Below are 11,755 nucleotides of genomic sequence, written 5' to 3'. Positions count from 1 at the left end.
CTCCACCCCTCGAGTGTCTGATTCAGGAGGTCTCTGGTGGGCCTGAGCATTGCATTTCATGCTGCTGCTCTGGGAGGACACTTGTAACTGCTGCCGTAGAGGCTGCTGATGCTCATCCCGGCCAGGCACTGCTGGGGTGGAGAGCTCCTAGAGTCTGCATGTTCACATGGTTTGAGTCTATTTTATGAAGGCCATGATAGGATTAGAGGAGCTAGACCCAGGGTGACTACATATGAGCCATCCCCCCTCCCTCAAACCTGGGGCAGACATCATTCACTGACCACTGTGCTCTTTTAAACTGAGTCCTGGCTCGGGGTCCCTCTCATCTCTCTGTACCCTGCCCATACCAATCAAATGGTGTTGGCTCACAAACCAAACCTATTATTGTTTGCTAAGCTAGACATTCTAACTGGCACTTTCAAAATCAATCGCTGAAAAATTCTGTTTGTTTGTGAAACGTGTGCTTTAAGTGTTTATGAGAGGGAGCCCCTTGGGCAGTGGCTCTTGACCTTGGCTGTACATTAGAATCACCTAGGAAGTTAAAAAGAAAAAGAAAACCAAACGATTGGGCTCCCTTCCAGACCAATTGGATGAGTGTGTCCGAGGTGAGGTCCAGCTGCTGGCAGCTTTACGGGTGTCACAGGTGATTCTAAGGTATGGTCAGGGCTGGCAGCTGTCAGACGGGGGGGGGGGGGGGGGTTGCCAGAAGCTGTGCAGACTCTAAAACTAGATGCCAACTTCTGTCCTCTCCCTGAAGATTCCCCTTGCAGAGCTTCTCCTTTTCTTCTGTGCACCTCTTTATTTTTCTGCCAAACAGAATAGAAAGGAGAAGCAGCCGAAGGCCTGCTGACATCATTATTGTCTCAGAGGCTTCCTGAAAGGAGGCTGAAATGGGTGACAGCCACTGTCCTAGAATAGCTGGAAAGGAGCCATGTTTCTAGAGCAGTTCCCAAGAAACTGATCTCTCATAGCAGAAGGTGTCACTCTCCTTTGCTTGCTTTACCTTTTGTGAATTTTGGAATGCAGAGGGCCCCACCGAGAGGAAACGTTTTCACACAGAGACTCTCCAGCTGTCAGTCCCATGGTTTTCCTCTCTGCTCAGTGCCAGGCCTCCCAGATTTAGACTCATGGCCCCCTTCATGGCTGCCACTCATGCTTTATTAAATTGCTCTTTGTGGAAGTCACCAGCACACCTTAAACAGCACGTGTTCTCTTTGCTCTTCCTGATTCATCCGACTCTGTTGATCACCCTCTCTGTTCCCGGTAACTCAATTTTTCTGCTTCCTCTTTATTTCTTCTCTGTGTCCTTTACTAACCTCTTTGCCTTCTCCTGCTCCTTAGTGGGAGCATTTTCCCAGTGCCACCATCTTTGTCCCTTAGCACTTCTCTACACACTGGCCTTCCCCTGGGATCCCTTCCCCAGATCCATGGCACAGGTCTGACTGACGCTCTGAGTCCCAGTCTCCCAACAGTGTCTGTAGAACTTCTTGTGCCCGCCAAATTGGCCCTGCCTCTGGACTCCTCTGTATTTATTCTGAGTACCAAAGTCTATGCTGATCTCCTAGACATGGGCTCTTGGTTGCATTAAACTCTGTTATCCGGTTCATGTCTCGTTTGCCTTTTCTTTGTGCGGCCTCTCACATTGGCCATTCTTGCATTTGCCTCTGCTACCTTATTGGTGGGTCACTGGGATAACCTTCCATCCAGCCACTCAATTTCCAGTCTCCTGTCCCTCCCATCTGTATATTTCCCAGTTCCACTCCTAACATGCCCTTACTCCTCTCTCTGGATGCAAACATCTGTTAATTATTTGCTGCATGCCAGGCATACTGCTAAGTACATCTATTATTCCACTTAAACCTCACAGCAACCTTACGAATCAGTAGGCAGGATTTTCATCCCCGTTTTATCTCTGAGGAGACAGCCTTGGAGATGGATAGGAACCTTGACTGACTGGTGGTGGAAATTCAAGCTCATCTGGAGCCTCTGAGCTCTCACTCTCCAGTGCTGTACTTGGTTGCTCCCTCCTTGCCACAGCCCTCAGTGGCTGCCCAGTGGATAGAGAATAAAGACTTAGGCCCTCGGGTCGGCAAACAAGGCATTTCTAGATCTGCCCTAGCCCACCTTTGCAATCCCATCTCCTTTTATCCTTCCACATATGAGTCAGCCCCACATGAACCAGTTTACTCCCAGGTCTCCAGATCTCTTCATTCTTTTCTTCCTCTACATTTTTGCCCAAATCCTTGGTGATATCTGGTACCCCAAGGGCAACACCACCTCCTATGCTTAGCCCTCTTCTTTCTCTTTTGAGACCGAGTCTCATTCTGTTGCCAGGACTGCAGTGCAGTGACACGATCTCCGCTCACTGCAACCTCCGCCTCCCAGGTTGAAACAATTCTTCCGCCTCAGCCTCCTGAGTAGGTGGGATTACAGGCGCCTGCCACTATGCCCAGCTAATTTTTTGTGTTTTCAGTAGAGACATGGTTTCACCATGTTGGCCAAAGTGGTCTCGAACTCCTGACCTTGTGATTCGCCCAAAGTGCTGAGATTACAGGCGTGAGTCTCTGCGCCTGGCCTTCTTGACCTTTCTAAACTGTCCAAATTCTAAAAGCCTTTTTTTTTTTTTTTGGTGTGTACTGTCTTGTGTTTTAAATTTCTTTGGTGAATTTTATTTATTTATTTATTGAGGTGGACTCTCGCTCTGTCACCCAGGCTAGAGTACAGTGGCGCCATCTCGGCTCACTGCAACGTCCACCTCCCAGGTCAAGCAATTTTCTTGTCTCAGGCACTCGAGTAGCTGGGATTACAGGCGTGAGCGACCACACCTGGATAATTTTTGTATTTTTAGTAGAGACAGAGTTTTGCCATGTTGGCCAGGCTGGTCTTGAACTCCTGGCCTCGAGTGATCTGCTTGCCTCGGCCTCCCAAAGTGTTGGGATTACAGGTGTGAGCCGCTGTGCCTGGCTCCTTGGGTGAATTTTGAAGTGAACCTGTTCTCAATCATTTTTTCAGGTATTTCAATGTTATTCTCCTAGGTGGGTTATAAACTCTTTAGGATAGGAACTAGACTTACTTCAGTGTTCTGCAGTTCCTAGCATGCGTGCTTGCTAGAGTTGACCTTCGTAGAGTTGACTTATTCTGACTTCATACTCTTGTCCATGACAGCTGTCTGCATGCGGAACAATATGAATAAGAATGTGAGACGCTGCCCTGCCCTCCGGGAACTGTTCTGCTAAGGTGCCCAGATCCCCCACCAGCCCTCTGCACAGCTGTAATCTCTTGTTAGATTATTTTTCCATCCTTCGTGAGAATCGTTTCTCTTCCTACGTTTCTGTTTTTAAAGTTTGCATAAAATGGAGACTTGGCTGCACACCAGGGAGGTTTAGGAGAGAAATGAGCAGTGGGACCTCCCCAGCCAAACCTGGCTGCAAACCGCTGACTGCACAGGAATACGAATGACTTCTAGTGGGATGGGCGGGGATCCTGGAGAATGCTCTCCATTCCTGCTTTTGATCAGGAGCTGGGCCAGCTTTGGAAATCTGAGTGTTAGCATAACCCTCAAATGGTCCTCCTGCTCTGTATCGTCTGGGGTTCTTACTGGTTGTCCACACTCAGAAAAGACCCCCTCTTCCCTGTAAGCTTGCTTCTCACTGACCATCACAGCTTGGTGGTCGGGGTGGTGGTAGAGACGTGCGTCATAGGGAACTATGAGCATAATTTTCACAGGCACTTAAACTTGAACAGAAGAAGATTAACAATATTAACACGCATTACGCTGAGATATGATACACTGGGAAATACCTCTAGGTACCCTGGGGACAACTCTAATGATCCATGACTGTTAGGATTTCCAGATTCTCCTAACTGCTTGGACTGTGGTTCCAGGCTCAGGTCACAGAACCTCAGTTAACTAAAGGAAGCACAGCCAGGGTTGGTGATATGGTTTGGGTGTGTTGGTGATATGGTTTGGCCCCTACCCATGTCTCATCTTGAATTCTAGCTCCCATGATTCCCATGTGTTGTGGTAGGGGCCTGGTGGAAATAACTGAATTATGGGGGCGGTTCCCCCATACTGTTCTGGTAGTAAGTCTCATGCAATCTGATGGTTTTATAAGGGGTTTCCTCTTCTGCTTGGCTCTCATTCTCTCTTGCCTGCTGCCATGTAAGATGTGCCTTTAGCCTTCTGCCATGATTGTGAGGCCTCCCCAGCCATGTAGTACTGTTAATTTGTTAAAACTCTTTTTCTTTGTAGATTACCCAGTCTCAGGTCTGTCTTTATCAACAGCCTGAAAATGGACTAATACAGTTGGTGAGAATACAGAAGTACAGTCTAGGTATGTTCTGTTTCTTCTCTCTAATAGATGAGAGAAACAGACACTCCCATCTGTTTTCACAAACTGAGGTTGCTCTTCTTGCCACTGAGTAGATGTTGCCTCCTCCAGCTTGACCCCAGCCACCTGCTACTGAGACGCCAAGCCCACTCAAGTCCTTGGTACTCAGGGCACTGCAGAGGGGTATGGAAATAGTCTGCCATTTCCACACTCAGAGTTAGGGCATGGCTTTGGCCCCCCTGGGCACCTGTGGGAGTGTAAGGGTATAATTTCCGTAGTGATCCTGTTTCGTGTGGCCTGTTGTCCCCCGGGGCCCGGTTCCTATGTGTCACTCGTTGTCTCACCGAAACCAAGACTTGACCCTGCATGCAGGCCCTGTTTGGAGAGGCCCTACAAATTCATTTAGATTCTACAAGTCCGATCTCCAAAGCAGTTCCTGGTTTGTGGTATCCCTTAAGTGCCTCAAAAAATATGCATAACTCTGGCTTCTGGACACCAGCAGTTCATGGTCTTCAGGGCACATTCACCCCAGTGGCTCCCACCTACGCTGTTGGATTATAAGACACAGCCCATGGCTCTTCTACAGAGGAATGAAAACAACACATAGTTCTACCTTGTGGGATGTTACATCTGGAATTTCAGTTGGAGAAGCTGCCCTGGGAAAGCCAGCGGCCACCAGAGAAGCAGGAACAGGAATGAAGCACAGCCTGGTGTTCCCAAACCCAGCACGGGGCTGGGAACATGTCTGCCATAGTCCACGATATGGAATGAGCCCTTCACACTCTCACTAGGAGCTGTTTTTCCAAATCAGCAAATATTTATCCACTATTTTTATGGGCAAGGCCTTGTGTTAATTCATTGTAGAGAGTAGAAAAGCAATATGTTTGGGAAGGTACGTAACTGTTCTCAGTCTACAGGAGACACCAAGAAATATTAAAACCTATAGAGATGTATATGCATCCCTATATGGGATGTTTTCCATCCCAAAATATAAAAAGATTATGGAGTCAAATTGTCAACCCTAGTAAATATAAGAAGACAATGGAGAAATACTGAGTTTTGCAAAAGACAACCTCTCTGCTGGGTTGGAGAGTGGTTTGGGATGGCAGAAATGGGAAAAGTCCAGTAGATGGAGCCAGGGAGGGACCACATTTATCTTGTCACTAGAAGGGTATAGTGGGAAGGTGGCAATGAATGAGGTATTCTGACAACACCAAGTGAATCCCTCTAGCGTGCACAGAAGGAATTTGTTTGTAGATTGGGTGGCCAGGGGAGGGCCAGTAACAAGCCCAGTTAAAAGGCACATTGAGTCCATACTAGAGAGATTTTAGATACCAGGTTAGGGGAGACAGACTTTATCCTTCTGGTACTGAGGATCCACTGAAGCCCTTGAGCTAAGGGGTGACACTGATAGAGGCGAAATTGTAGGAGGGTTGCTCTGGAGGTGTGTGTCAGGTGGATGGGGTTGGGGGAGAGACTGGTGGCAGGGAGACCACCTGGGAGTCATAATGATACTGGTGATAGCTACCAATTATTGAGCATCCCCTATGTGCAGGACACTGTACCATGTGAAATCTGTCATATTCAATAACCCTGCAAGCTGAGTACACTTGACCAATGAGGAAACTCAGGCTTATTCATGTTGAATAGCCACTGCATCCATCCATTTGTGTGGCTATAACAAAAGGCCTGAGACTGGGTAGTTTATAAAGAACAGAAACTTATTTCTTGCAGTTCTGGGAGCTGAAGAGTCCAAGTTCAGGGTTCTGGCATCAGACAAGGGCCTTTTTGCTGCATTCTCACATGGTGGAAAGCAGCAGGGCCAAAGGGCTGACTGCGGAGTCCTCCCAGGGCAGAAGAGCAAGCCAGCTGAAAGCAGCAGAAGCCTCTTTTATAAGGCCCTTAATCCCATTCATGAGGGAGGAATCTTCAAGGCCTAATCACCTCCTAGAGACCACACTTCTTTTTGAGACAGAGTTTTGCTCTTGTTGCCCAGGCTAGAGTGCAGTGGTGCGATCTCGGCTCACTGCAACCTCCTCCAGTGATTCTCCTTCCTCAGCCTCCCAAGTAGATGGGATTACAAGCACCCACCACCACACCTGGCTACTTTTTGCATTTTTAGTAGAGACAAGGTTTCAACATGTTGGCCAGGCTTGACTTTGTGATCTGCCCACCTTGGCCTCCCAAATTGCTGGGATTACAGACGTGAGCCACTGTGCCCTGCTGGCCCCAGCTCTTAATATTATCACATTGGCAGCACCTGAATTTTGGAGGAGACACATTGAAACCATAGCAGCCCCCCAGAGTCCTAGAGTCCTAAAGTCCCAGAGCTTATAAATCACAGAACCAGCGTTTGAACTCAGGGCTGCTTGCTTTCAAAGCCAGGCTACAGTAGGTAAAGTTTTCCACTAGGCACTCTAGGATCCAAATTAGGAGAATTATAATCAAACTGAAAAGGAGAAATTATTGAAAAAATCCAGAGGACTTGGAATGAAGGAGACAGAGAGAGAAAAAGAATGACTCCACTTTGTAGCCTTAGCTTTAGGGAGAGTGACAGTATTGCCACCAGACACCAAGTGTCATCAGGAGGAAGTGCTCTTGAGTGGGTCAGATGAGAAGATAGTGGGATGAGTTTCAGAAATGTGGCAATCAAGATGGTGGCAGAAATGCCAGGCAGCTGTTACCAGTCATATTCTCGGGCTTACATTCTAGGCAAGCTGTGAGCATGGGCAAGCAGGAACGTGGGAAAGAGAAAGCTTCTGATGTTAGGGGGAGATTCTGGAGGAAGGAAAATGAGGAATAGCAGCAGAAGCAGCTGTCAGAGAGGCAGGGAGAGGAGAAAGATGGCATCATGGTGTGCACGGCACAAACCAGTGGAGTCGTTGGTTCCAAGTGGATTGTCGAGACTGCCACACATTTCAGGGAAGTAGAGGCTAAGATTTCTGCATGAAGGTGGAAGGACTCATTCAACCCACTATGCATTCATTAGGTAGCTCCATCTGCCTGACCTTGTATTTGGGACAGGAGAAAGAGAAAGAGAATTCTCTCTGTTCTTGAAAGTCCCAGGAAACCTTTTTAAAACAGACCTGGGTTGAAATATGCTCTTCTGCTTAGTGCAAGAGAGCCATTCTCTGAGCTTTTTTTTTTTTTTTTTGAGTTGGAGTCTCGCTCTGTTACCTGGGCTGCTGGAGTGCAATGGCGCGATCTTGGCTCATTGCAACCTCCGCCTCTCGGGTTCAAGCGATACTTCTGCCTCAACCTCCGGAGTAACTGGGACTATAGGTGTGTGCCACCATATCCAGCTAATTTTTTGTATTTTTAGTAGAGACAGGGTTTCACCATGTTGGCCAGGATGGTCTCTATCTCCCAACCTTGTGATCTTCCCGCCTCGCCTCCCAAAGTTCTAGGATTACAGGCGTGAGCCACTGTGCCCGGCCTCTCTGAGCTTCTGTTTCCTCCACAGAGCTAATGAGACCTGCCCCGCAGTGTTATCCTGGAAATCAGAGCTGATGCATGGCCAGCACTCAGCAAGTACAGACAGTGTGATAGCTTGATTATGCTTAGAACCCATAAGGACAAATAAGAGAGTAAAGGATCGTCTCTCAGGCCTTCCTGACAGATGCAGGGAAGCCTGCCTTCCTTGGAAGTGGCCCTCTCTTCAATGGTTTGGGCAGTTCAGTCCATCACCCCTGGTTTCTGCTGCCTCATGGCATTTCAGTACCAAAAAGTATCTCCTATTTCTAGAACTTATGCCTTAAATGTGTTTTCAAGCCTGGATGTTCCAACAGCTCTCCCTTTCATTTTCATTTCCCAAGTTCAATGACCAGATCCTTTTCCATAAGTTGGTAGAACTCTCATTTGTCATGTGGGAAGGCACCCAGTGTGCTCCCTGGCAGATGAGAGGGTCCCCAGACTGCTCCAAGGGTTAGGACAGCAGAGTGAGCTCCACTGGCTGAGGACAGTGCTCCACGGGCTGTGTGGATTGGCCTTTGTCCTCCAAGGGCCACCAGGAAGAAGGTTGCACCTGCTGCCCCCACTGGACTGTCAGGTTCTGTTTTTCTCTGCCTGAGTGTCCCACTGAATACCTGCCACCTGTCTGCCCCTAAATAGCTTTACTGGGCTCTGGGAAGTGAGCAAGTGGTTATGGGGTGCTGGCCCTATGTATGTTTGGTACTCTTGGGTGACTGGGGTATGGGGTGGGGTGGATGCCACAAATAGAAAGGCTCTCAGAGGAATAAACATGTAATTTAGAAGCTGGAGAATGCAGTTGGGCACACTGGCTCATGCTGTAATCCCAACACTTTGGGAGGCCAAGGTGGGAGGATCACTTGAGCCTAGGAGTGTGCGACCAGCCTGGACAATATAGTGAGACCCTGTCTCTACACAAAATAAAAATAAACAAATTGACCAGGTATGGGGCCAAGAACCTATAGTCCCAGCTTCTTGGGAGGCTGAGGCTGGAGGATTGCTTGATCCCAGAATTTTGAGGCTTCAGTGTGCTTTGATCACAGTTGTGCCATTGCACTCCAGCCTGGGCAAGAGAGCAAGTCATTGTCTTTAGAGAAACAAAAAGGCTGGAGAATGTGGTAGGGAAAAGAAATCAAAGCAGGAATAGGGAAAGCCAACAACGTTGTGGCTCCTGAGGCTGGCACAGAGGGCTGTGCTGCCCAAATGCCACTTTCCTCACTTGGTTCTTCCTGGCAGGCAGCTCTGTCATCTTTCTTCGTGGTGAGCCTGTCTTAGGCCTATATGCAGGACACTGAGAATTCTTGCATATTAGGCTGAAAGGACCTTCAAGGGTCACCTATTTCTCCCCCACTCTCTCCTCTTCCTAGTTGAACAGTTGCCTCAGTTTACCCAAATCACTGTCTTAGTGTCGCTTCAGGTGTTGATTTGGCCTAGAGGGTGTTATGGGTCAGAAGGATGCTCACTCACATCCCTGGTAAGGAGGTTGCTAATCTTTCATTGTCTACCTCTTCTTCCTGGCCAGGGATCCCTGGCATTCCGGACCCCCCGCTGACATATGTGGGCTCTAGGTAGAGCTATCTCTTGTAGCCATGCACGTGGGGACACTCCACCATCCACTGATAGGGGTGACCCCTATGCCTTTGAATAAAGCGTCACATATAAACCAATATCGCAAGGGCTCTGCCTCTACCATTTAAGAAGTCAGAGCTGCGTTCCTTTTCATCCTACTTGGCCAGTCCTAGTCTAAGTATATTCACAATTTAACTTCATTCGTATCAAGTTTAGTCAGCTGGTTTAAGAAGTTCTCCTAATAGATTCCCTGGGAATCCCCTACTGTATAATTTTATTAGTGACCTTATTTAAAAATAGCCCCTGTCAACAGCCCCCAGTGATGCGCCAAGAAGCAAACTGGCCTCCCTGGACTCTTTGCATAGATACCACAGCACGAAAGAGGCAGACCCAAGGGCACTGCTTGGAGTCCTCATGTGCCCTCCCACAATCGCATTCGCTTTGGACCTTTCCTTTTTGGATCTTGGCTCCCTCTGATTTGTGCCCCACCCCCTGCCGCCTCTCAGTTGCGATGCCCATGCTCTGGGGACTAGATTCTTTTGCTCTAGGTCAGAACCGGGGCTCTGCAGAGAAAAAGGCTGAGAGGTGTCCGGGACATACCTGGCTTATTGTAGAGTAGGTTCTCTCACTCTAGACACTGTTGACATTTTGGGCCAGATAACTCTGTGTGTGTGTGTGTGTGTGTGTGTGTGTCTGTGGTGTGTGTGGTGCATGTGTGGTGTGTGTGGTGTGTGTGTTTGTATATGTGTGTGGTGCATGTGTGGTGTGTGTGTGTGGTGTGTGTGTGTGGTGTGTGTTTGTATATGTGTGTGGTGTGTGTGTTTGTATATGTGTGTGGTGCCTGTGTGGTGTGTATGAGTGGTGTGTGTGTGTGGTGTGTGTGTTTGTATATGTGTGTGGTGCATGTGTGGTGTGTATGTGTGGTGTGTGTGTTTGTATATGTATGTGGTGTGTGTGTTTGTATATGTGTGTGGTGCATGTGTGGTGTGTATGTGTGGTGTGTGTGTGTGGTGTGTGTGTTTGTAGATGCGTGTGGTGCATGTGCGGTGTGTGTGTGTGGTGTGTGTGTTTGTATATGTGTGTGATGTATGTGTGGTGTGTGTGCATGGTGGGTTTGCATGGTGGGTGTGTGTGGTGTGTGTGTGTTGGGTATGTGTGGTGTTTGTGTGTGTGTGCTGTGTATATGTAGTGTGTGCACGTGTGTGTGGTGTATGTGTGATGTGTGTGGTGTGTGGTGTGTGTGGTGCATGTATCGTGTGTGTGGTGTGTGTGCATGTGTGGTGTGTGTGATGTATGTGTGATGTGTGTGTGGTGTGTGTGCATGGTAGGTGTGCGTGGTGGGTGTGTGTTGTGTGTGTGATGTGTGTGTGGTGGGTATGTGTGGTGTTTGTGTGTGTGCTGTGTATATGTAGTGTGTGCATGTGTGTGTGGTGTATGTGTGATGTGTGTGGTGTGAGTGTGGTGTGGGTGTGTGTGGTGTATGTATCGTGTGTGTGGTGTGTGTGCATGTGTGGTGTGTGCGCATATATGTGTGTGATGTATGTGTGATGTGTGTTTGGTGTGTGTGCATGGCGGGTGTGCGTGGTGGGTGGGTGTGGTGTGTGTGCGATGTGTGTGTGGTGGGTATGTGTGGTGTTTGTGTGCTGTGTATATGTAGTGTGTGCATGTGTGTGTGGTGTATGTGTGGTGTGTGTGGTGTGAGTGTGGTGTGTGGTGTATGTATCGTGTGTGGTGTGTGTGCATGTGTTTGTGTGTGGTGTGTGTGTTTGTATATGTGTGTGATGTATGTGTGATGTGTGTGTGGTGTATGTGTGGTGTGTGTGGTACAAGTGTGGTGTGCGGTGTGTGTGGTGTATGTATAGTGTGTGTGCATGGTGGGTGTGTATGGTGTGTGTGTGCTGGGTATGTGTGGTCTGTGTGGTGTTTGCGTGTGTTTGTTGTGTGCATGTGGTATGGTGTGTGTGGTTTGGGTGGTATGTGTGTGGTACCTGAGTGTGGTGTGTAGTGTGTGTGGTGTGTGTGGCATGTGTGAGTGGCATGTGTTGTGTGTGGCCTGTGTGTGTGTTGTGTGTGTGTGGCATGTGTGTGTGAGGTTGTGTGGGGTGTGTGTGTGTGGTGTGTAGTGTATGTGTGTGTGGTGTGTGTGTGGTGTGTGGTGTGTGGAGGGGTATGTGGTGTGTGTGTGGTGTGTGTATGGTGTGTGGTGTGTGTAGTATGTGTCATGTGTGGTGTGTGTGTGTGTAATATGTGGTGTGGTGTGTGTGGTGTGTGATGTGTGGGGTGTATGTGGTGTGGGGCATGTGGTGTGTGGGGGGGTATGTGGTGTGGTGTGTGTGGTGTGTGGTGTGTGTGTGGGGTATGTGGTGTTTGTGTGTGTGTGTGTGTGT

At 48.5% G+C, this 11,755-nt stretch overlaps 1 protein-coding gene across 1 annotated transcript in view; it reads left to right on the top strand.

Moving 5' to 3' along the window:
- Positions 1-11,755, top strand: part of THSD4 (thrombospondin type 1 domain containing 4) — a 660,091-nt gene that overhangs the window by 66,893 nt on the left and 581,443 nt on the right. The gene's annotated exons all lie outside the window — the stretch shown is intronic.

The sequence above is a fragment of the Cebus imitator genome, unplaced genomic scaffold (assembly GCF_001604975.1).
Source record: "Cebus imitator isolate Cc_AM_T3 unplaced genomic scaffold, Cebus_imitator-1.0 Scaffold203, whole genome shotgun sequence".
In the NCBI taxonomy this organism is placed as follows: domain Eukaryota; kingdom Metazoa; phylum Chordata; class Mammalia; order Primates; family Cebidae; genus Cebus; species Cebus imitator.
This window is presented reverse-complemented; position numbering and strand designations above follow the sequence as displayed.